This window comes from Manis pentadactyla, chromosome 4 (assembly GCF_030020395.1).
Source record: "Manis pentadactyla isolate mManPen7 chromosome 4, mManPen7.hap1, whole genome shotgun sequence".
NCBI lineage: Eukaryota > Metazoa > Chordata > Mammalia > Pholidota > Manidae > Manis > Manis pentadactyla.
The window spans coordinates 6,351,406-6,376,472 of record NC_080022.1 but is presented as its reverse complement, the minus strand read 5'-3'; the positions used below and the strand labels follow the sequence as shown (position 1 = coordinate 6,376,472).

At 42.7% G+C, this 25,067-nt stretch overlaps 1 long non-coding RNA gene across 1 annotated transcript; it reads right to left on the bottom strand.

The window, feature by feature from the left end:
- Positions 1–487: 487 nt before the first annotated feature.
- LOC130683296 (uncharacterized) lies at positions 488–24,589 on the bottom strand. The gene is made up of 4 exons (XR_008996875.1): positions 24,336–24,589; positions 24,153–24,249; positions 17,149–17,290; positions 488–1,340 (listed from the first exon to the last, which is right to left on the bottom strand). It is a non-coding gene; the product is annotated as an uncharacterized LOC130683296 (long non-coding RNA).
- Between the last annotated feature and the right edge of the window lie 478 nt (positions 24,590–25,067).

The window sequence follows — 25,067 nt, the reverse complement described above, 5'->3', positions numbered from 1 at the left end:
AACTAGATTAGTGGTTGCTTAGCACTGGGGAGAATGGGCATTATCTGCTATGGGCAGGGGTATCATTTAGGGAGGATAAAAGTCTACAATTAGACTGTGGTTATGGTTGCACAACCCTGTGAATATACCACAAAAAAACTGGATCGTAGACTTAAATGGGTGAATTCTCTATTATGTGAATTCTATCTTGATGAAGTTGCCAAGGGAGAAAGACAAACTGAATTGTTCACAGGATTGTTTATGGGTTTTATTTGCTTCGTTTCACTTTTCTGTATTTTCTAAATTTCTGACTACTTTTGTAAAAGGAAAAGGGCTGTTTTTAAAAGGTTATGTTTCCCAGGGACTATATTTTTGCTTTCTTCCTTGTGACCATGGTTCACAAACTTCAGATGGCTTTCAGAAAACAGGGGAATTGTTTTTCATTTAATACCAGTGTGAGAAACACACTCACTGGTCCAAATTCAATAAGTGGTCACGGAGACAAAGAGAACAGCGGAGCGAGGCTTTAATGACGGTCTTGCAAGATCAGGTGTCCGGTGGGCAGGCACATCTGGGGAGTTTGGCGCCAATAATTTATATCCTAGTGCGCAAGTCCCTCCCCTGGTTCCTCATTGGCTGAGTACTACAGGGTTCACATTCTTCCCCGGAAGTCGCCTAAGCCAGTTATATCTTTCCTTTACATTTGTCTTAATCTTATTGGTAGGTTTAAAAAAAACTCAAACAGGTACAGCCAGGCCCTTATCAATTCCCCCACCCCCACTCCCAGCCGGAGCAGCTTCTACCACGTGGCCCTTTGTTAAACCTTACTGTTAAAATGTTTAAATACCCTAGTGGGAATAAATCACATTTAGGTTTATACTCTTTCCTAACACCAGTCAATAAACATTTATTAAGGTCCTCCTGAGCCTTACTAAGTACTCTTTTTGCCACTAATTCTCATTTCTATTTGTCTTCAGGCTCTCTAGGGACATAGGCCTCCAGCTCCATCTGTAGCTAACTAGAGATGCAAGCTTGCCAGCTTCAGTAGATGGCTTGATGGTATTTTTTTTATGTATGAAATTTACATAACATTATTCCAGCTGATTCTAAAAGTGTCTGCAGATTGAATAGTGTCAATGGATGGTGATCTCGTGACTTGGGCCCCAGTTTTTTGGTTCTGGGGTTTCTTTCTTTTAAATGTAGACGATCTCTACTTCTACTGATCACGTTTACATTGTCAAGCCTTGGAAAGGGCAGGCTGCCCCGGTGTGTCGGAACTGGCTTGGGTGAAGCCAACAGAGGAGCAAGTCTCAAAGTCCTCTGCTTCCTTCCCACTCCTTCTGCTTGGAGGTCTGGATGGGCTGAGGAATAAACATGGAAAGAAGTTAATTTAGCCAGCGCTCATAAAAATGAAAATTAAAGCAAGGTAATGATTTTCACTTCACAGACGAGCAAAAAATAAAACACTAGTTATCAAATATTGGGAAAGATACAGTGACAAGAATTCTCTTTTGCTGATAGGGTGGCAATGTTAGCTGATATGGACACTTCAGCAATATCTATGAAAATGTTATATATTTGTAGCATTTAACTTGGCAGTTCAAATTTTAGAAATCTGTGCAAGGAAACTGAGTGTCAGGATGTTTGTTTCAGACCTACACATAAGAGTGAAAATTTGGGAACAATCTAAATGTCCAGGAGCAGGACACTAATTAAATCATGTGTGATTTTTTTCACTGCAGCCTTACAAAGAGCAAAGATGGATGAACTACGATGGTGTTCCTGGAAAGATACACATAATACAATGAGGTGGGGAGAAGAGCAAACTGCAGAATATACCTAGCATTATCCCATTTTAGTGTTTTAAAAAAATACATGTATCTATCCCTATATGAATGTTTATTGGACTATGTACAAAAAAAGGTGGAGAATCACACACCAGACCATTAACAGTGGTAGTGAAACAGGGAGGGATAAGAAAAGAGTGTATTTCTGTTTTGTTTTGTTTTTTAATGTAGAAATTCCATACATTTATTAAAAATGACTAAGTTGTACATTTTAAATGAATTGATTTTGTATTATGTAAATTACACTCCAATAAAGTGGTTTTTAAATATCCAGGGAAAAAAATTTAAGTGAAATGTAGGGTAAGTAGATTAGACCCAGTGATTTCCAAACATGTTTTATTATAGTCGTCTGATAAAAAGAAGCAAAATCTGAGAACGCACTTCCCATATTTGTGGGCCTATTTGTTTGTTTGTTTGTTTATTATTAAGGTATCATTGATATACACTCTTATGAAGGTTTCACATGAAAAACAATGTGGTTACTACATTCACCCATATTATCGAGGTCCCCTCCACACCCCATTGCAGTCACTGTCCGTCAGGGTAGTAAGATGGTGGGCCTATTTATTTAAATTGTATCCTAATGTTAAACTCTGCTAGTATGATACCTTATAAAATAGCTATAATAGAAAAATTTGAACAGATTGAAAAACATATCAGTAGAAATTCTAGTGATTTCTTGCTTTATCTCAGTAGATCATCTTAAACATTTCCTGGGATGCCTACTCCCCACTTTGAAACCACTGATGTAAGTATTCAGCAAAGAGTTCTCTCTCAAGGGACTTCCAGAGCAAGAAAGACAGGGATTTCTTTCTTCCCTTCTTTCTTGAAAGGTCCTAAATTAGGCTGAAGTATTTCTTTTTCTTTTTTGTAGATAATTATTTTTTATTGAAGGGTAGTTGAGACACAGTATTACATTACATTAGTTTCAGGTGTACAACACAGTGATTCAACATTTATATACATGATAATTCTACCTACCAGCTATCACCATACCAAGTTGTTACAATATTTTGACTATATTCCTTATGCTATACATTACATCCCAGTTACTTATTTGTTTTACAATTGGAAGTGTGTACTTTTTTTTTTTTTTGTGAGGGCATCTCTCATATTTATTGATCAAATGGTTGTTAACAACAATAAAATTCTGTATAGGGGAGTCAATGCTCAATGCACAATCATTAATCCACCCCAAGCCTAATTTTCGTCAGTCTCCAATCTTCTGAAGCATACATAACGAACAAGTTCTTACATGGAGAACAAATTCTTACATAGTGAATAAGTTACATGGTGAGCAGTACAAGGGCAGTCATCACAGAAACTTTTGGTTTTGCTCATGCATTATGAAATATAAACAGTCAGTTCAAATATGAATAACTCATTTGATTTTTAAACTTGATTTATATGTGGATACCACATTTCTCTCTTTATTATTATTATTTTTAATAAAATGCTGAAGTGGTAGGTAGATACAAGATAAAGGTAGAAAACATAGTTTGGTATTGTAAGAGAGCAAATGTAGATGATCAGGTGTGTGCCTGTAGACTATGTGTTAATCCAAGCTAGACAAGGGCAATAAAACATCCACGGATGCAGAAGATTTCTCTCAGAACAGGGGGGGTGAGGTATTAAGCCTCACCTCTGTTGATCCCCGATTTCTCACCTGATGGCCCCCCTGCGACTGTGCCTGTCTTAGGTTGTTCCTCCCTTGAGGGATCTTACCTGTCTCTGGCTAACCAGTCATCTTCTGGGGCCATACGGGGAAATGTTAAGTTGGTAAGTGAGAGAAGCCTTATTGTTTGAAAAGGTTAGCTTTTTACTTCTTTGCATATTTATGCCCTGTGGCTTCTATGCCCAGCATTTGTCTTGAGGTATCTTTACCACTTGGAAGAATTATGATACTCGGTAAATTTGATATGAGGCACGAATTCTATTTAAGGGTTGTAATTAGGAAGGAAGAAGAAAAGCTATAGAAGTAGCAGGCGGAAGAAAACATGGAAAGATTGATTATTTCGTTGACATATCTTCTTGTAGAGTAACTTCAGCATGTATAGGTTTTAAACTACTAATTAAATTGTGCACACACATTAACATAATTGGAGTATAGTTACATAACCAAAGCATACCTGTAATTACCAGCCATCTCCAGTGAAACCAAGAAAACCAGTTAGGCACCTTAGGCATTTGTGAAAATTTATGTATGATATGGTGGATATTGTCCAACTGAACTTGAACAGTCTGAGAGAAATCAGACAAATTAAAACAACCCATTCCTGGGGAATGTTCACATCCCATATGTTCTTTTAACAGTTAATAGTCTGTAGTTGTAAGATTTTGGAGCGCTACAATTTGCACTTCTCCTAATTCTTGGTTGAGTTCCAACAGTATAGATCCAGTCAAATTTGTTGTTTTACTGTATGCACAGGCCAGCTTAGATATCTCCTTCCTCATTCCCATGGCAAGTCCAGGAGCTGGTGGGATGAGTGCATCTACAGCTGTAGCAGTGCGTGGATCTTTGTTGGGGTTTTTTGATGATCATCTTCTGGCATGAGTCTTCCAGAGAGTGCTGATGTTGGAAGTTTTTTTCATATCATATCTTAGTTCATTTTTGGGGTAGCCCAATTAGGCTTTGATCCTCTGTATAAACATAAACAGACCCTTTGCCTACACTTTTATATGCCCTTTGTACCCTTGTGTAGAACTCATTGGAGGTCACCACACAGGAACTGCCTTTTTTTTTTTTTTTGGTATCATTAATCTACACTTACATGACAAATATTATGTTTACTAGGCTCTCCCCTATACCAGGTCCCCCCTATAAATCCCTTTACAGTCACTGTCCATCAGCATAGCAAAATGTTGTAGAATCACTACTTGCCTTCTCTGTGCTGTACAGCCCTCCCCTTTCTCCCACCCGCCCATGCATGTTAATCTTAATACCCCCCTTCTTCTTCCCCCCCCTTTTCCCTCCCTACCCACCCATCCTCCCCAGTCCCTTTCCCTTTGGTACCTGTTAGTCCATTCTTGAGTTCTGTGATTCTGCTGCTGTTTTATTCCTTCAGTTTTTCCTTTGTTCTTATATTCCACAGATGAGTGAAATCATTTGGTATTTCTCTTTCTCCGCTTGGCTTGTTTCACTGAGCATAATACCCTCCAGCTCCATCCATGTTGCTGCAAATGGTAGGATTTGCCCTTTTCTTATGGCTGAATAGTATTCCATTGTGTATATGTACCACATCTTCTTTATCCATTCATCTATCGATGGACATTTAGGTTGCTTCCAATTCTTGGCTATTGTAAATAGTGCTGCGATAAACATAGGGGTGCACTGATCTTTCTCATACTTGATTGCTGCATTCTTAGGGTAAATTCCTAGGAGTGCAATTCCTGGGTCAAATGGTAAGTCTGTTTTGAGCATTTTGATGTACCTCCATACTGCTTTCCACAATGGTTGAGCTAATTTACATTCCCAACAGCAGTGTAGGAGGGTTCCCCTTTCTCCACAGCCTCGCCAACATTTGTTGTTGTTTGTCTTTTGGATGGCAGCCATCCTTACTGGTGTGAGGTGATACCTCATTGTAGTTTTAATTTGCATTTCTCTGATAGTTAGCGATGTGGAGCATCTTTTCATGTGTCTGTTGGCCATCTGTATTTCTTTTTTGGAGAACTGTCTGTTCAGTTCCTCTGCCCATTTTTTAATTGGGTTATTTGTTTTTTGTTTGTTGAGGCGTGTGAGCTCTTTATATATTCTGGACGTCAAGCCTTTATCGGATGTGTCATTTTCAAATATATTCTCCCATACTGTAGGGATCCTTCTTGTTCTATTGATGGTGTATTTTGTTGTACAGAAGCTTTTCAGCTTAATATAGTCCCACTTGTTCATTTTTGCTGTTGTTTTCCTTGCCCGGGGAGATATGTTCAAGAAGAGGTCACTCATGTTTATGTCTAAGAGGTTTGTGCCTATGTTTTCTTCCAAGAGTTTAATGGTTTCATGACTTACATTCAGGTCTTTGATCCATTTTGAGTTTACTTTTGTATATGGGGTTAGACAATGGTCCAGTTTCATTCTCCTACATGTAGCTGTCCAGTTTTGCCAGCACCACCTGTTGAAGAGACTGTCATTTCGCCATTGTATGTCCATGGCTCCTTTATCAAATATTAATTGACCATATATGTCTGGGTTAATGTCTGGATTCTCTAGTCTGTTCCATTGGTCTGTTGCTCTGTTCTTGTGCCAGTACCAAATTGTCTTGATTACTATGGCTTTATAGTAGAGCTTGAAGCTGGGGAGTGAGATCCCCCCTACTTTATTCTTCTTTCTCAGGATTGCTTTGACTATTCGGGGTCTTTGGTGTTTCCATATGAATTTTTGAATTATTTGTTCCAGTTCATAGAAGAATGTTGCTGGTAGCTTCATAGGGATTGCATCAAATCTGTATATTGCTTTGGGCAGGATGGCCATTTTGACGATATTAATTCTTCCTAGCCACGAGCATGGTATGAGTTTCCATCTGTTAGTGTCCCCTTTAATTTCTCTTAAGAGTGACTTGTAGTTTTCAGAGTACAAGTCTTTCACTTCTTTGGTTAGGTTTATTCCTAGGTATTTTATTTTTTTTGATGCAATTGTGAACGGAGTTCTTTTCCTGATTTCTCTTTCTGTTGGTTCATTGTTAGTGTATAGGAAAGCCACAGATTTCTGTGTGTTGATTTTGTATCCTGCAACTTTGCTGTATTCCGATATCAGTTCTAGTAGTTTTGGGGTGGAGTCTTTAGGGTTTTTTATGTACAGTATCATGTCATCTGCAAATAGTGACAGTTTAACTTCTTCTTTACCAATCTGGATTCCTTGTATTTTTTTGTTTTGTCTGATTGCCATGGCTAGGACCTCCAGTACTATGTTAGATAACAGTGGGGAGAGTGGGCATCCCTGTCTAGTTCCCGATCTCAGAGGAAATGCTTTCAGCTTCTCACTGTTCAATATAATGTTGGCTGTGGGTTTATCATAGATGGCCTTTATTATGTTGAGGTACTTGCCCTCTATTCCCATTTTGCTGAGAGTTTTTGTCATGAATGGATGTTGAACTTTGTCAAATGCTTTTTCAGCACCTATGGAGATGATCATGTGGTTTTTGTCTTTCTTTTTGTTGATGTGGTGGATGATGTTGATGGACTTTCGAATGTTGTACCATCCTTGCATCCCTGGGATGAATCCCACTTGGTCATGGTGTATGATCCTTTTGATGTATTTTTGAATTCAGTTTGCTAATATTTTGTTGAGTATTTCTGCATCTACGTTCATCAGGGATATTGGTCTGTAGTTTTCTTTTTTGGTGGGGTCTTTGCCTGGTTTTGGTATTAGGATGATGTTAGCTTCATAGAATGAGTTTGGGAGTATCCCCTCCTCCTCTATTTTTTGGAAAACTTTAAGGAGAATGGGTATTATGTCTTCCCTGTATGTCTGATAAAATTCCGAGGTAAATCCATCTGGCCCGGGGGTTTTGTTCTTTGGTAGTTTTTTGATTACCGCTTCAATTTCGTTGCTGGTAATTGGTCTGTTTAGATTTTCTGTTTCTTTCTGGGTCAGTCTTGGAAGGTTTTATTTTTCTAGGAAGTTGTCCATTTCTCCTAGGTTTCCCAGCTTGTTAGCATATAGGTTTTCATAGTATTCTCTAATAATTCTTTGCATTTCCGTGGGGTCCGTCGTGATTTTTCCTTTCTCGTTTCTGATACTGTTGATTTGTGTTGACTCTCTTTTCCTCTTATTAAGTCTGGCTAGAGGCTTATCTATTTTGTTTATTTTCTCGAAGAACCACCTCTTGGTTTCATTGATTTTTGCTGTTGTTTTATTCTTCTCAATTTTATTTATTTCTTCTCTGATCTTTATTATGTCCCTCCTTCTGCTGACCTTAGGCCTCATTTGTTCTTCTTTTTCCAATTTCGATAATTGTGACATTAGACCATTCATTTGGGATTGTTCTTCCTTTTTTAAATATGCTTGGATTGCTATATACTTTCCTCTTAAGACTGCTTTTGCTGTGTCCCACAGAAGTTGGGGCTTAGTGTTGTTGTTGTCACTTGTTTCCATATAATGCTGGATCTCCATTTTGATTTGGTCATAGATCCATTGATTATTTAGGAGCATGTTGTTAAGCCTCCATGTGTTTGTGAGCCTTTTTGCTTTCTTTGTACAGTTTATTTCTAGTTTTATGCCTTTATGGTCTGAAAAGTTAATTGGCAGGATTTCAATCTTTTGGAATTTACTGAGGGTCTTTTTGTGGCCTACTATGTGGTCTATTCTGGAGAATATTCCATGTGCACTTGAGAAGAATGTGCATCTTGTTGCTTTTGGATGTAGAGTTCTGTAGACGTCTATTAGGTCCACCTGCTCTACTGTGTTGTTCAGTGCTTCCGTGTCCTTACTTATTTTCTGCCCGGTGGATCTATCCTTTGGGGTGAGTGGTGTGTTGAAGTCTCCTAGAATGAATGCATTGCAGTCTATTTCCCCCTTTAGTTCTGTTAGTATTTGTTTCACATATGCTGGTGCTCCTGTGTTGGGTGCATATATATTTAGAACGGTTATATCCTCTTGTTGGACTGAGCCCTTTATCATTATGTAGTGTCCTTCTTTATCTCTTGTTACTTTCTTTGTTTTGAAGTCTATTTTGTCTGATATTAGTACTGCAACCCCTGCTTTCCTCTCGCTGTTGTTTGCCTGAAATATGTTTTTCCATCACTTGACTTTTAGTCTGTACATGTCTTTGGGTTTGAGGTGAGTTTCTTGTAAGCAGCATATAGATGGGTCTTGCTTTTTTATCCATTCTATTACTCTGTGTCTTTTGATTGGTGCATTCAGTCCATTAACATTTAGGGTGACTATTGAAAGATATGTACGTATTGCCATTGCAGGCTTTAAATTCGTGGTTACCAAAGGTTCAAGGTTAGGCTCTTTAGTATCTTACTGCCTAATTTAGCTTGCTTATTGAGCTGTTATATACACTGTCTGGAGATTCTTTTCTTCTCTCCCTTCTTATTCCTCCTCCTCCATTCTTCATATGTTGGGTGTTTTGTGCTGTGCTCTTTCTAGGAGTGCTCCCATCTAGAGCAGTCCCTGTAAGATGTTCTGTAGAGGTGGTTTGTGGAAAGCAAATTCCCTCAGCTTTTGTTTGTCTGGGAATTGTTTAATCCCACCGTCATATTTGAATGATAGTCGTGCTGGATACAGTATCCTTGGTTCAAGGCCCTTCTGTTTCATTGCATTTAATATATCATGCCATTCTCTTCTGGCCTGTAGGGTTTCTGTCGAGAAGTCTGATGTTAGCCTGATGGGTTTTCCTTTATAGGTGACCTTTTTCTCTCTAGCTGCCTTTAAAACTCTTTCCTTGTCCTTGATCTTTGCCATTTTAATTATTATGTGTCTTGGTGTTGTCCTCCTTGGATCCTTTCTGTTGGGGGTTCTGTGTATTTCCGTGGTCTGTTCGATTATTTCCTCCCCCAGTTTGGGGAAGTTTTCAGCAATTATTTCTTCCAAGATACTTTCCATCCCTTTTCCTCTCTCTTCTTCTTCTGGTACCCCTATAATACGGGTATTGTTCCTTTTGGATTGGTCACACAGTTCTCGTAATATTGTTTCATTCCTGGAGATCCTTTTGTCTTTCTCTATGCCAGCTTCTATGCGTTCCTGTTCTCTGGTTTCAATTCCATCAATGGCCTCTTGCATCCTATCCATTCTGCTTATAAACCCTTCCAGAGTTTGTTTCATTTCTGCGATCTCCTTTCTGGCATCTGTGATCTCCCTCTGGACTTCATCCGATATCTCTTGCGTATTTCTCTGCATCTCTGTCAGCATGTTTATGATTCTTATTTTGAATTCTTTGTCAGGGAGACTGGTTAGGTCTGTCTCCTTCTCTGGTGTTGTCTCTGTGATCTTTGTCTGCCTGTAGCTTTGCCTTTTCATGGTGATAGGAATAGTCTGCAGAACTGGGACGAGTGACGGCTGGAAGAACTTCCCTTCTTGTTCGTTTGTGGCCCTCCTCTCCTGGGAGAACAGCGACCTCTAGTGGCTTGTGCTGGGCAGCTGCGCACAGACAGGGCTTCTGCTTCCTGCCCGGCTGCTATGGAGTTTATCTCCGCTGTTGCTGTGGGCGTGGCCTGGCTTGGGCAGCTGCTCCAAAATGGTGGAGTTGTGTTGGAGGGGGAGCAGCCGTGAGGCTATTTATCTCTGTAAGGGGCCTCCGAGCTCCCTGCAGCCCAGGGGATTAGGGTGCCGAGAGATCCCTGGATTCCCTACCTCTGGATTAAGTGTCCCGCCCTGCCCCTTTAAGACTTCCAAAAAGCACCCACCAAAACAAAACAACGACCCCACAAAAAAATTAGAAAAAAATTTTTTAATTAAAAAAATTAATTAATTTAAAAAAATGGCCGCTCGTTTTTCTTTATTCTCTGGCGCCAGCCTCAGGCATCTGCTCACCGGTCTGGCTGCCCTGTTTCCCTAGTATTGGGGTCCCTATTCCTTTAAGTCTTCCAAAAAGCGCTCGCCAAAACAAAACAGAAAAAAAAAAAAAAATGGCCGCTCGCTTTTCTTATGTCCTCCGGCACCAAGCCTCCGGTGCCCGCTCAGTGTTCTTGCTGCCCTGTTTCCCTAGTATCCAGGGCCCTGCGCTCTGGCCCGGATGGCGGGGGCTGGGTGTTCGGCAGCCCTGGGCTCCGTCTCCCTCCCGCTCTGCCTGCTCTTCTCCCGCCGGGAGCTGGGGGGAGGGGCGCTCGGCTCCCGCGGGGCCGGGGCTTGTATCTTACCCCCTTCGCGAGGCGCTGGGTTCTCTCAGGTGCGGATGTGGTCTGGATGTTGTCCTGTGTCCTCTGGTCTTTATTCTAGGAAGAGTTGTCTTTGTTATATTTTCATAGATATATGTTGTTTTGGGAGGAGATTTCTGCTGCTCTACTCATGCCGCCATCTTGGCTCCCTCCTGTGTATTTCTGTTTTGTTGGAATTTTTTAGTAACCAGCATAGACTACTTTTGTAATTTAAAAAGCAAGTGGTAGAAAAACTCGACTGCTTCTTCTCTGCCAAGTTTTCAGAGAAAACACTGGAAGAGTCTCTAAATATATAAATTGTTGGAATTTTGTACTGAGAAATTTATCTATATGGATCACATAATATAGTGCTCCAACACACCCCACCATCATGCCCTTTCCCCCAGAGACTTCCTTTAATGATCTCCCTGGCATTTACCACCAACTGACAATGTATTTATTTACATGCACATTGTCTGTTTCCTGCATCAAGAACTTTACCTTCTTTTTTCTATCTCCAGCTCCCAAACCAGTGCCTAGCATATAGTAGGCTCTCAGTAAATATCTGTTGAATGAACCTGGACTAGTAAGAGTATATACATAGCAAGGTAATTTAGAGTGTGTAGCCTGAATCATATTTCAATCAGAAACCACAGGTGTTGCTACCCTGGTGGTGACGTTGTCAAAGGGGAAAAGCTTTTCTTCCACTCTCTTGTGTTCTATCACTGGGGGCCTGCAAATTAAACTGACAAAGGACAGGTTAGCAAAAGAAAAGACAAGTTTTTATTTATAAGATTTTTATTATGTAGGGGAGTTCACACAAGAATGTGATTCAAGGAGATGATTCAAATTTTGGATTTATATACCATCCTAATAGGGGAAGGAAAGGGGGCAGACAGACCTTAGGAGAATAGATGGGAGATGTGACAGTTCTGAGGCAGTGTCTTATTATAAGAGTCAATCTTCCTTGATTGCTCCCAGGAAGGGGTTTTATGAAATTCGAGTTCTTTGGGGGAAGTTCTGCTTTTAGACAGATAAGAGAGTTCAGACCCCGAATAGCCAAAGCAATCCTGAGAAAGAAGAATAAAGTAGGGGGGATCTCACTCCCCAACTTCAAGCTCTATTATAAAGCCATAGTAATCAAGACAATTTGGTACTGGCACAAGAACAGAGCCACAGACCAATGGAACAGACTAGACAATCCAGACATTAACTCAGACATATATGGTCAATTAATATTTGATAAAGGAGCCATGGACATACAATGGCGAAATGACAGTCTCTTCAACAGATGGTGCTGGCAAAACTGGACAGCTACATGTAGGAGAATGAAACTGGACCATCGTCTAACCCCATATACAAAAGTAAACTCAAAATGGATCAAAGACCTGAATGTAAGTCATGAAACCATTAAACTCTTGGAAGAAAACATAGGCACAAACCTCTTAGACATAAACATGAGTGACCTCTTCTTGAACATATCTCCCCGGGCAAGGAAAACAACAGCAAAAATGAACAAGTGGGACTATATTAAGCTGAAAAGCTTCTGTACAGCAAAAGACACCATCAATAGAACAAAAAGGAACCCTACAGTATGGGAGAATATATTTGAAAATGACACATCCGATAAAGGCTTGACATCCAGAATATATAAAGAGCTCACACGCCTCAACAAACAAAAAACAAATAACCCAATTAAAAAATGGGCAAAGGAACTGAACAGACGGTCTCCAAAAAAGAAATACAGATGGCCAACAGACACATGAAATGATGCTCCACATCGCTAATTATCAGAGAAATGCAAATTAAAACTACAATGAGGTATGACCTCACACCAGTAAGGATGGCTGCCATCCAAAAGACAAACAACAAGAAATGTTGGCGAGGCTGTGGAGAAAGGGGAACCCTCCTACACTGCTGGTGGGAATGTAAATTAGTTCAACCATTGTGGAAAGCAGTATGGAGGTACATCAAAATGCTCAAAACAGACTTACCATTTGACCCAGGAATTGCACTCTTAGGAATTTACCCTAAGAATGCAGCAATCAAGTATGAGAAAGATCAGTGCACCCCTATGTTTATCGCAGCACTATTTACAATAGCCAAGAATTGGAAGCAACCTAAATGTCCATCGATAGATGAATGGATAAAGAAGATGTGGTACATATACACAATGGAATACTACTCAGCCATAAGAAAAGGGCAAATCCTACCATTTGCAGCAACATGGATGGAGCTGGAGGGTATTTTGCTCAGTGAAACAAGCCAAGCGGAGAAAGAGAAATACCAAATGATTTCACTCATCTGTGGAATATAAGAACAAAGTAAAAACTGAAGGAATAAAACAGCAGCAGAATCACAGAACTCAAGAATGGACTAACAGGTACCAAAGGGAAAGGGACTGGGGAGGATGGGTGGGTAGGGAGGGATAAGGGGGGGAGAAGTAGGGGGGTATTAAGATTAGCATCCATAGCGGGGTGGGAGAAAGGGGAAGGCTGTACAACACAGAGAAGACAAGTAGTGATTCTACAACAGGTTGCTACGCTGATGGACAGTGACTGTAAAGGAGTATATAGGGGGGACCTGGTATAGGGGAGAGCCTAGTAAACAAAGTATTCGTCATGTAAGTGTAGATTAATGATTAAAAAAAAAAATGCAGTTCCTATGTGGTGACCTCTAATGAGTTCTACACAATGATATAAAGGACATATAAAAGTGTAGGCAAAGGGTCTGTTTGTGTTTATACAGAGGATCAAAGCCTAATTTGGCTACCCCGAAAATGAACTAAGATACGATATGAAAGAGAACTTCCAACATCAGCACTCTCGGGAAGACTCATGCCAGAAGATGATCATCAAAAAACCCCAACAAAGATCCACGCACTGCTACAGCTGTAGATGCACTCATCCCACCAGCTCCTGGACTTGCCATGGGAATGAAGGAGATATCTAAGCTGGCTGGTGCATACAGTAAAACAACAAATTGGACTGGATCTATACTGTTGGAACTCAACCAAGAATTAGGAGAAGTGCAAATTGTAGCGCTCCAAAATCTTACAACTACAGACTATTTACTGTTAAAAGAACATATGGGATGTGAACAGTGCCCAGGAATGGGTTGTTTTAATTTGTCTGATTTTTCTCAAACTATTCAAATTCAGTTAGATAATAACCATCATATCATTGATAAGTTTTCACAAATGCCTAGGGTGCCTAACTGGTTTTCTTGGTTTCACTGGAGATGGCTGGTAATTACAGGTATGCTTTGGTTATGTAACTATACTCCTATTATGTTAATGTGTGTGCGCAATTTAAGTAGTAGCTTAAAATCTATACATGCTGAAGTTACTCTACAAGAAGATATGTCAAAGAAATAATCAATCTTCCCATGTTTTCTCCCGCCTGCTACTTCTATAGCTTTTCTTCTTCCTTCCTAATTACAACGAATTCTTAAATAGAATTCGTGCCTCATATCAAATTTACCGAGTATCATAACTCCTCCAAGTGGTAAAGATACCTCAAGACAAATGCTGGGCATAGAAGCCACAGGGCATAAATATGCAAAGAAATAAAAAGCTAACCATTTCAAACAATAAGGCTTCTCTCTCACTTACCAACTTAACATTTCCCTGTATGGCCCCGGAAGATGACTGGTTAGCCAGAGACGGGTAAGATTCCTCAAGGGAGGAACAACCTAAGACAGGCACAGTCGCAGGGGGGTCATCAGGTGAGAAATTGTGGATCAACAGAGGTGAGGCTTAGAACCTCACCCTCCCTGTTCTGAGAGAAATCTTCTGCATATGTGGATGTTTTATTGCCCTTGTCTAGCTTGGATTAACACATAGTCTACAGGCACACACCTGATCATCTACATTTGCTCTCTTACAACACTGAACTATGTTTTCTACCTTTATGTTGTATCTACCCACCACTTCAGCATTTTATTAAAAATAATAAATAGAGAAATGTGGTATCCACATATAAATCAAGTATAAAAATCAAATGTGTATTCATATTTGAACTGACCGTTTATAGTTCATAATGCATGAGCAAAACCAAAAGTTTCTGTGATGACTGCCCTTGTACTGTTCACCATGTAACTTATTCACTATGTAAGAATTTGTTCTCCATGTAAGAACTTGTTCATTATGCTTCAGAAGATTGGAGACTGACGAAAATTAGGCTTGGGGTGGATTAATGATTGTGCATTGAGCATTGACTCCCCTATACAGAATTTTATTGTTGTTAACAACCATTTGATCAATAAATAGGAGAGATGCCCTAACAACAACAACCAAAAAAAAGTACACACTTCCAATTGTAAAATAAATAAGTACCTGGGATGTAATGTATAGCATAAGGAATATAGTCAAAATATTGTAACAACTTGGTATGGTGATAGCTGGTACCTAGAATTATCATGTATATAAATGTTGAATCACTGTGTTGTACACCTGAAACTAATGTAATGTAATACTGTGTGTCAACTACCCTTCAATAAAAAATAATTATCTAAAAAAAAAAAGAGAGTTCAGGAAAAAAACAATCCTGTTTTCTAATGCCTTCAGCTCAAAATAATTCTCTTGCCACAGTGTCATATTCTGGACCCCTCCAACATTTAATTTTGCATCACAGTTGTGTTTGTTTCTGACTACTCAGCCAGTCCAGGTGCCTCAAAGGCCGGAGCTGCATCTGACTCACCTTGGAATCCGCAGCACTGACTGGTGGGTGGAAAGCCTTTAGTAAACTTTGCTGCATGCAGGACTTTTCCAAATAGCTCATTCAGAAAGCAAAAGAGAAACTGATGCTCTCACCCTACCTATGTCTAAGAGCACCCCAAAACGCTGTGGGAATCTACACATGAATATGCCTTTTGTGTGGTGCAAGAACCTGAAACTCAAAAAGGATATGTAACCTCTCTGAAAGGTAAAAACTACAGTATGGCTAATAGAAACTGATGTCTTTTTTTTTTTTTTTTGGCTTTTTCATTATCTTCTCCTGGCATGTTTATCATAGATTCTAGCCCAAGACATTGCTCCAAATAAAGCTGGCAGGAGGTAATGCTGCCTGCTAAAGAGGGGAACCACCCCTCTCTGCCTGTCTTCGTAAGATGCTGAGCTTGGCTCTTGTCTGTTTTTTCTGGGGAGTAAGATGCTAGAATCCAAAAGGCTTCTAGTCAAAGAGAGGGTCTAGTGCCTTCAACTCTGAGGTACCCTAGTACTGCATATACATACCCTATAACACCACCCATGCAAGCAAGCACTTTCTTGGTACTGCCTAGGAAAGATCTTCACAAGAAAGGGCTGGAAGGCAGGACCACCCACATGGGGGGGCCTCTTGACTCCTGTTTCTGAGGAGGACATCTGAGAAGCTGGGAGGAGAGGGAAGAAAATGAAGGGGCCTTCTGCTGGCTGAGAGCTTTGCAGTCCACGTTAAGACTTCCTGAGCTTCAAGTGGAAAGCAGTGACGATCTAAGGACAGAAACTACTGCAACATTTCACAGTTTATAGAAAAGCTAATTCACTTCCTGGATTGATGCAGATAAACAAAGACAAAATCATTCGGGGCACTCTCTGGAGCAATGTGCCTTAATCTCTTGGGGCCAGAGACCCCTTCAGAAATTTAAAGCAGAACGCCTTGCCACAGAAAATGTGCAGGGACTCTCACATTTACATACAGTCTCAGGCACTCCTTGCATCTCTACCTCGTTCATGGGACTCCTGCCCAGATTAAGAAACTGTTTTGCAGTAAACGGGACATAGTATGTTGACTCTTCTGATGAATGAGAATAACTTAAACTCACAGTAAAAGGGGCACTGTGCAGATGTAAGCTCCTGCCTGGGAAGCTGGCAGCAGGAGAGAAATCCTGTCAAGACTGAGCCCAAGAACACCATTAGGATGGACAAGAAAGGGACCTTGGCACCAGCCTAGGGTGGCTCACCTCCTGCCAGGGATCTGGGCACAAGCACTGCATTAGTGAGACCTGGGACAGGGTCCAAATGGGGCAGACTTTAATTGCAGAAGAACAGAAGCATCTTTGTCTTTGATGAAGCATCTTTGCCTTTCCTGGGTCCAAAAATCTATTTGAAATGAATGGGATAAGAGCAGGAGCCTGGGCTGCTAATTCTCCACCTTGGGGTTACTTTTTCTCCCCAAATTTTCAGAAAGGATCTTAAAGATATTCTAAGAATCTCAAAAGGTTTGAAAGTGAATTGATTTTAATTGCCTTAAATATACATAATGCTTTTGACATGGAACAACTGCAGCCCCCAGACTCTCCAGAACATTCGGGGCCCAGTGTGGGAACCATGTGTCATTCTAGAAATGCTCTTGGCCTCCCTGAGACCTTCTCTCCATTGTTGTCCTCATTTCTGGAGCCACAAAGACTGAATCTATTTCCTTTGCTGCAGAATAATCTTTCAATGGCTCTTTTTCAGAGTCCCCTGAAGTCTGCCCTCCTCCTCCTGGGGGGTAGGGGTCCTGCATCCCCCCAGCCTGCCTCCCACAGGAGTCCTTTGTGGTCTACTTACTCAGAACTGAGCACCATTCTTCAGACCACGACCCTCAGGCTGGACAGAAATCTTCCATTAATGCTGCTCAAGCACTAGCTGCCGTTAATGCCATGAGTGAGGCACTCGTCTGTGGGGCAGAACTCAAGGGGGCACCCAAAACCTCAGTAATCAAGAGAAATCACATCTTAAAACATCCAAATGAACACCAGAAATCCACAGCGAACAAAATATCAACATTTAAAATAATGTTGGAGCTTGATTCAAGAAGAAAAATGCATGCCCCCAAATATATGTATTTTTTAATAGTTGCTTTTTCCCAGGACATTAAAGTGGTTGCAAAAAATATTTAAAAATTAAAAGTAGCTGTATTAAAACTCACAATATTATTTTAAAGTTTAAATATATTACTTGTACCCCCAAAATAATCTATTATAATTTTACTTTCCTGGCTTTCATGGGAGCAAACTCATCAATATTCTTTCCAACATCTTCTCTAATACACTCAGCATTACACCAGCCAGTCGGATCCCCAGCGCTCACAGTGAACTAAGGCCCCAGGCAGCGCCACTGCATACATGTGGTCAGAGCACGCACCACCCACGGGTGCTGATGCCAAAGGGGTATCATCCAGTCATGGCTGTCATCCTTTTTTTGATATTTTTGTATTTTTATTATAACTATAGATTCCTAAGATGGAAGCAAAATGTCTCAAGGAACAGGTACATTTTCTTACCACCACACAGGTGCCTCTGGGTCAAGGGCAGCCCTGCTCTCAAGTTTTTCCCCCACCTATGCCTGTTTGCCCCTCAGACTTGCCCACTTGATGCTTATCTTTCTAGTCTTGAGCTGTATGTATTGATTTTGTTGCATATAACTTCCTGCAAGGAGCCTCAGATCCTTTTTGGCAGTAGGTGGGGTAGGAATAAGTGTGTGCTTTGCCCACATCCAGTCCATCAGCAAAAGCCATTAGCTTTGCTTGCAAGTATTCCTGGAATCCAATGAGTTCTCACGTGTCCACTGCCAGCACCCTAGTGACCTGTGAAGCCACCATGGTCTCTGCCTTAGACAAGAAAGAGTCCGCTCACCAGGCCTCCCTGTTTCCAGCCCTGCCCCATGGTAGACCATTTCTTTGGTGATACCAAAAGCCCACCTCCTGGTATCCACACCTATGGGTAACCTTTCCCACACTGACTGTACACTTGGCCATGTGATCTGCTTTGGCCAATGGGACATCAGCAAGGGGGTTCTCTGTTGGTTCTTGCATACTAAGTCTTGTCTTCTTGGATGGCTGCTCCCTGGGCTACAGCTGTCATGTGCATGTGAGAAGCTGGGACAGACCAGGGGTGGGCACTTTCTCTATAAAGGGTAAGGGTAGGCTTTGTGGGTCTTAAGATCTCTGCTGCAACTGCTCAGCTTTACCACTGCAGCTTGTAAGCAGCCATAGACAATATGTAAACAAAGGAGTGTGGCTGTATTCCAATAAAACTTTATTTACAGACAGATTTGGCCTGTTGGCCATGGTTTGCCAATCTCTGGGTTAGAATACTGATGAGAAGCTGCAGGAAAGATCCTGCAGGATGGGAGACTATACTGCGTTGAATAGTGTCCCCCAAAACCTCACATCTACCCAGAACCTGGGAACATGACCTATTTGGAAATAGGGTCTTTGCAGATGTTATCAAATTAAGATGAGGCGATACTGGATTAGGGTAGGCCTTAAATCTATTGTGACTGACATCCTTATAAAAAGAAAGACACACACAGGGACACAGAAGTACGCAGGGAGAATGCCGTGTGAAGACAGAGTCATACTGGAGTGACAAGTCTACAAGCCACAAGCTCAAAGGAATGCCGAAAGCACCAGAAACTGCAGAGAGACATGGGATGAATACCCTCAGAACTTCCAGAAGGAAGCAACCTTGCCAACACCCTTATTTTTAGACTTCTGGCCTCTAGAACTGTGAGAGAGAAAAATTTGTTTGCTTGAAGTCCCCCAAAACCAATGCGGAAGCCACCTCGGATCTGCTAGCCTCCACCAGGCTCCCACCTGAAAGCACCACATGAGGGACTCCCAGTGAGATCAACCGCAGAATTGCCAGCTGAGCCCCAGTCAACCCACAGAATCAAAAGCCAAGGAAAAGGCTGTTGTTTCAAGCCACTAGGTTTTGGGATGACTTGTTACACGGCATCAGATAACTGAAACATGCTCTTATGTTTTTTCAACAGTAGCGGGAATGATCCTTCAAAAACACAAGTCACAGTATGTCATCCCTCTGCTCAAAACCCACTACAACCTCCTCTCAAGGTAAAACCCACAATCCCTGGCATTGCCCACAAGATCCCTATCCCATCACCCTAGCATCAGGTCCTGCCTCTCTTCTAGCCCCCAGCTCTGGCACCCCAATCTTTTCCAGTTCCTCAATATACTAAGTTTCCTCGACTGGAACACTTTTCCCAGTGACTCAGTTCCCCCAGTCTCTGCTCAGGTGTCTTCTCGGATATGGGCCACATGTATATTCACATGTATTTTAAAATACTGTCCACCTTCCTCCTCGCACCCCATTAGAATGTAAGTTTCTTGAGGTGAAGGCCTTGCTTGCTTTTCCCTTGCATTACCCAGTGCCTGGCACAGAGTAGGGGCTCAATGAGTTACTGTAGTAACAAGTTTTATTCACTTCTTTTCCATTCAGGGACTTTGTCTTTCTATTTTCATTGAGTTAGACTTGGGCCTGCATTCCAACTGGTAGAGATTTGTTTATGTGCTTGTTCAGACTGCGAAGCAGAAGATTCACATGGGCTCCTTTGCTACTTGGGTTTCCTGGGGGTGTCACAGGGAAGTAGAAACACAGGAATCGGAGCAGTTGGACATCCCAGTCTCCTGAGGACTAAAAGGTCACAACTCTGCGTACTGCATCTCCGTGTCCAATCAGTTCTGCTGAGCTGTCACCTACTTCTTCCTACGCCAGTCACTGACAGACACTACTTCTTCCTGCCACCTCCTGGAGTCTGTTTCCTCAGGGATTTTCCGGCCTGTGGCTTCTGCTTATAGCCGGTTCTATGTGTTTCTACATCTACATCTGCATTTTTCTACCAAGAGATCATTTTCTTTGTAGGTCCTGAATCCAAACTTGGCCAGCCAGTCACCCACAGTCCATTGTGACATGCTCCTACTGGGCATGCTTTCAGGCCAGGACACCTCACTGACCACAGGCTGGTCCTTGATACTTGATTCATTTGGCTGCATTCAGATGGGAAAGGCCTGCCCAGTCTAAAAATCCTTCCACAGGTGCCATGGTTGTGGAAGACACTCAGAAGCCCCTCCAAAAGGGGCAATTTAGCAGCTTGGCACCTTGCTGGACCTGTCTGGTGCAAATCCTGAGTCAGCCACTCACTGGAGCAGCTGCGCCGCCAGTTGCCACAAACTGAATTTTTAGCAGCATGCCCTCATCTAGGAGCAAGACTTCCATTTAAGATCAGCAGCTTAGAAGCCTCATTCAGCCAATCATCAATCTACTCTCTGCATGGCTCTTCCAGCCACAGGACTATCCTGACAAACCCTGTGCTGAAATCTATTCTCTCCTGGGCAACTTCCTGACCCTGAGGTGACAAACAAATAAGAAACAAGGTTAGTTAAGGAATTCCAATGTAGGAGGCCCTGGATCTTGCTCCAAGGGGGCTTGTAGAAAAGCAGAATTTCTACCCTTTTCTTTAGGAAGTGCCAACAGATGTCCCCATGAGCATGGGGCTGGAGACAGTTTGTAATTGGAACTCGAGTTGCCATACAATGTAACTGTTGCTCTGACTTTGCAAGCTGCGTTCTCCTTCCAGCTACAAGCTTGTTACAGAATTGCAGTATCTCTACAGTATCCAGCAGATATGAAGCTTTCATCAGTTGTGTTTCTCCAACAGGAAGCTGCTACAGGTAAATTTGATGTGGTTACTGTCCTGGTGGCATGGCAGAGTCATGCTTTTCCATTCGGAGTCACATTGTCGACTGACCTCTCTTTCCTTTGTGGTTACTGGCAGTTCAGACTGGGCCACCTGATGGTCCTCTACTCCTACTTCCAGGAATGCTGCCAGCATGGCTGACAGGAAACCTCTGTTGGCCATCCATACACTCAGGACACCTCAGTCCCAAGACAGCTGCTCCCCTGGGCCTCCCGTCAAGCGACAACCTTAAGAACTGAGAAAAGAGGTGGCAACAGATAGAGATGAAAAGGAAATTGCCCCAGGGACCAACTACAGCTATGTAGAGCTATCAGGGCCTTGCAGGCCATTCAAGCAGTGAGTAATGAGTGAGCATGAGTGAGCATGAGTCCCAGGCTGATGGTAAGAGCCACCCCTCCCTAGGTTGGTATTATTGCACCCATTTCAAAGATAAAAGACTTGAGGCCCAGAGGATCCATGCAGAGCTCTTTGATACCAAGACAGAGACACTTCCCTCTGATACCCCTTTAGACTGGTTTTCTCTTGCTGGTCCTGAGCCCCTCTCAGTCTCCACTTGCCCACACCACCCCCCACTCCCTGCCACCACTACCTTTATTGGCTCCTCCCCGTGGAACTCTGCTCACTGGGTGCCCACTCCTTGCTCCCCTGACTCCCCTGGGATTTTTTTCTTTAAGCTCTATCCTCTATCCTCCCCTCACTTGGGCACCCCTAGATAAATGCTTTCCTAGCAATGACTTATTTAAAAGCCATAGTGTGCTCTTCCCTTCTGTCTTCCCAAACATATGCCTTGCCCAACTCCTACTTCCTACAGATGACTCCTGAAGTCAGCTTTGAGGAAGGCAGGGGCAGAGGCTGTTGACAGCTACAAGCCCTAAGAGGTGCCCTCCGAGGCATCATAAGGGTAGAATGCCAACTGCAATTTACAGAGGGGACATGTGGGTTTAAGTAAGGGACTTGAAAAGGATAGTAAATTGAAAACAAATCGAATTTCTAGGAAAAGTTGCAAAGAAAGATTATTTGTTTTTCATGTTGGGTCATATATATATGTTCCACTGCTGTTGGAAGTGCATAGAAATACAAGTACTTTGGAAAACAGAGTTGAAGGTGCTTATATCTGTAACCCAGGAATTCCATGTCTAGGTGTTATGTCCTAGTCCTAGGTACAGTTCCTAGAGACACTTCCACCCTTGTGCTCAGGAGACATCTGCAACAAAGCTTATAGCAGCACTACTGGTATTAACATGGAGAAACCAGGAAGTAACAAATGTACACTGAAAGGAAAAGGCAAGGATATCCACACAATGGAATACTATACTGCACAGAAAATGAGCCATCTACAGCTACAAGGCTGGAGCTCACACTTGTCAATTTGAGCAAAAAAAAGTAGCTAAAGGCTACAAAATGGTATGATGCCATTAATACAAAGTTCAAAAAATTTATTTCAAAACCATAAAGCAAAACAAGGAAATAACGCAAAATTTAGGACAGTGGCTCCTGTAAGGCCAGAGAACACATAGTGACCTTAATGGCATTGCTGATTTCCCATTTCTTAAGCTAGTAGTGGGTACATTTTCATTATCCTCTATAGCAGATACACTTTATGTAGTCTTTGGTATATGTGAAATATTTTGTGATAAACCCAAAACCCTCAGTCTATTTAAATGCAGGGCCATCCACCTAGATCCCTAGAGGCCTCTCTGCTCTCATCTGATTTTTCACCTTCCTTGGGCTCCTTATCCAACCCTGAAGTTTCCTGTCTGGCTAGAGACCCCCCTTCCAAAAGAGGTATGTCACTTTTTCAGGCAACCAGCAGTTTTTAACCAGGGGTGCACATATGTACTAAAGGTAGAATCAGTAGCCCAAGTGAGTGGATCATAGGCTGTTGTGGACTGACCTTCACTCAGTGCTGGTGTCCACTGGCAAGTGTTCTGCAAATATGCCTGCAGTGCTTCCCAGGGTGATCTGGTAACAGACTGGACATTCATTTCGCCTGTCTGACAACCAGCAAGGCAAGTGCCCTTGGTATGCCACTGCCATAAAATTGCTCAACAAGCATACTGCCAGGGATAAGTAATAACTAAATGCCTGTAAACAAGGTAAATGGATTGGACTGAGGCAAATGTGAACCCCAGGGCCTGCTAAAAAAGTCTTAAGAGCCTTGGAGACAGGGAGGGCATTTGGCAGCCTGTGGATTTTGGAAAAGATTTGAGGGCTTCTCTACCAACCCTTAACATTTGAGCTACAATTAAGAGTCCCAAGTGCTGGCTCAGAATGCTATGCTGTGGCCTCCAAGAATCTTGCAACAGCAGCTGAGATCAGGTTCTGCATTTGATTTCCTGCTAGATTCACTGGTTCTGGCAGTTATAAGAGAGCAGTTATAAGAGCCATGTCTTGCTATCTTTAATCTCTCTAACCACTTTCGTGTAAAATAAGAGATTGTTTTGGAACCTTTTCAGGGCCACGCCTTAGAATTACTCTGAATATAAGAGCTAAGTGTCTAATTTTCTTAGAGTTAGGTGACTTGAGAGATGCTGGCTGTTGATTTTGCTGCTGAGTCATGGGGCTGGGATCTTGGTTGTAAGCAGTCTGAACCACCAGTTTGCTGGTGAAATCACAAACTCTGCTTGCAAAATTCACTTAAATTATTTAGGAAACATTTTACAATTTCCTTGTTGCTTTTTTGCTGAATTTAATCTTAAATTTTTGCTTCTTAGGCACTGGAAAATGGGTAACTTAATTTATCCTGGCTTAGAAACTTAAGCCAGTAGCTCCGCAGATATAAAAAATACTAGCTGTTAAGGAAGAAAAGCAGTTTTGAAGCTGACCAGAAGGAATAATTATGAAGGCAAATACATTGGAATCTATGTAAGGCATGGAAAATATGGAGATGACACTGGTTTAGCTCTCAGATTTATAGACCAGGAGGAATGCTAAGAATACAACTACAATAGAAGACAATGCTCGCCTCCAATCCTCCCTTGAAGGGCGGGCACATGGTGCAAAACGGGTATCCGTTTTTCTTGATCAGAAAGGTAGAAATCACTGCGCCCACTCTGACTACTGTGGAATATTACCTGTAATGAACTTTGAGAAATCCTCCCGTCTGGGTGAAATTCCAGTCCCAAATCACTACGTGTACGGTTCACATGAATGCCGATAGATTTGATTTACCTAGGTGGGCAAGGGGAGGGACATGCAGTCTCCTTTCAAATGCAACATTAACAATTCTTCCTAACACTTAGGGGGTAATGAATTACCGCTGTGTAAACCCGTGGAGACGTGCGTGGTCCTTAGGAAGAGCTCAAAAAGTATCAGCTGTAATTAAAGGAGAGTGCACGTCCTTCCGGCCACCTCGGCCTGGACGCCCAAGGACGAAAGGACGCGATCGCCTTGACCGGCGGCTCTAGGGCGCGGAAGGGCTGGGTGTGGCGAGGGACGCAGCGCGCAGGCGCGGACGGGCGCACGTGGCCCCCAGCACGCGGCTCTGCGGTCCCGCGCATCCCTAGTCCAGGTGCGGAACCGGGGCGCGTAAGCGGCCGCTAACGTCGCTAGCCGTACGGGGTCTCCAGTACCACGCTGTGGGACGGGATGGGCCGGAAAGGGCGGACCGCGAGGTCGTCAGCAAGGTCAGGGGCCTGACGTGTGGCGCCGGAGACGCTGCAGGCGTGCGGGACTCGGAGTACGTGCCGGGGCACGAAGCCCTCATGCCGGCCGCGTCGCACCGCCCCACCCGGCCCCGCCCCTCCCCTGGGGACCAGCCGCCACAGGCCCCTTTCGGCCAGGGGTCCCAGCAGCGGGCGAGAGCGAAGGACAGCGGGGGCGCGGTCTCATCCGTGCTCACACACGACCGCGGGAAAGTCCGGATCCCCCCACCCCGCGCCCAACCTCCCCGGGTGGTCGCACCCCAGTCCCGGGCACATTGGCTGCGGAGGTTGCAGCCCCGCCCCGCTCCGGAGGCGAGGACCCGAGTGACGGCGCACCGGGCCAAT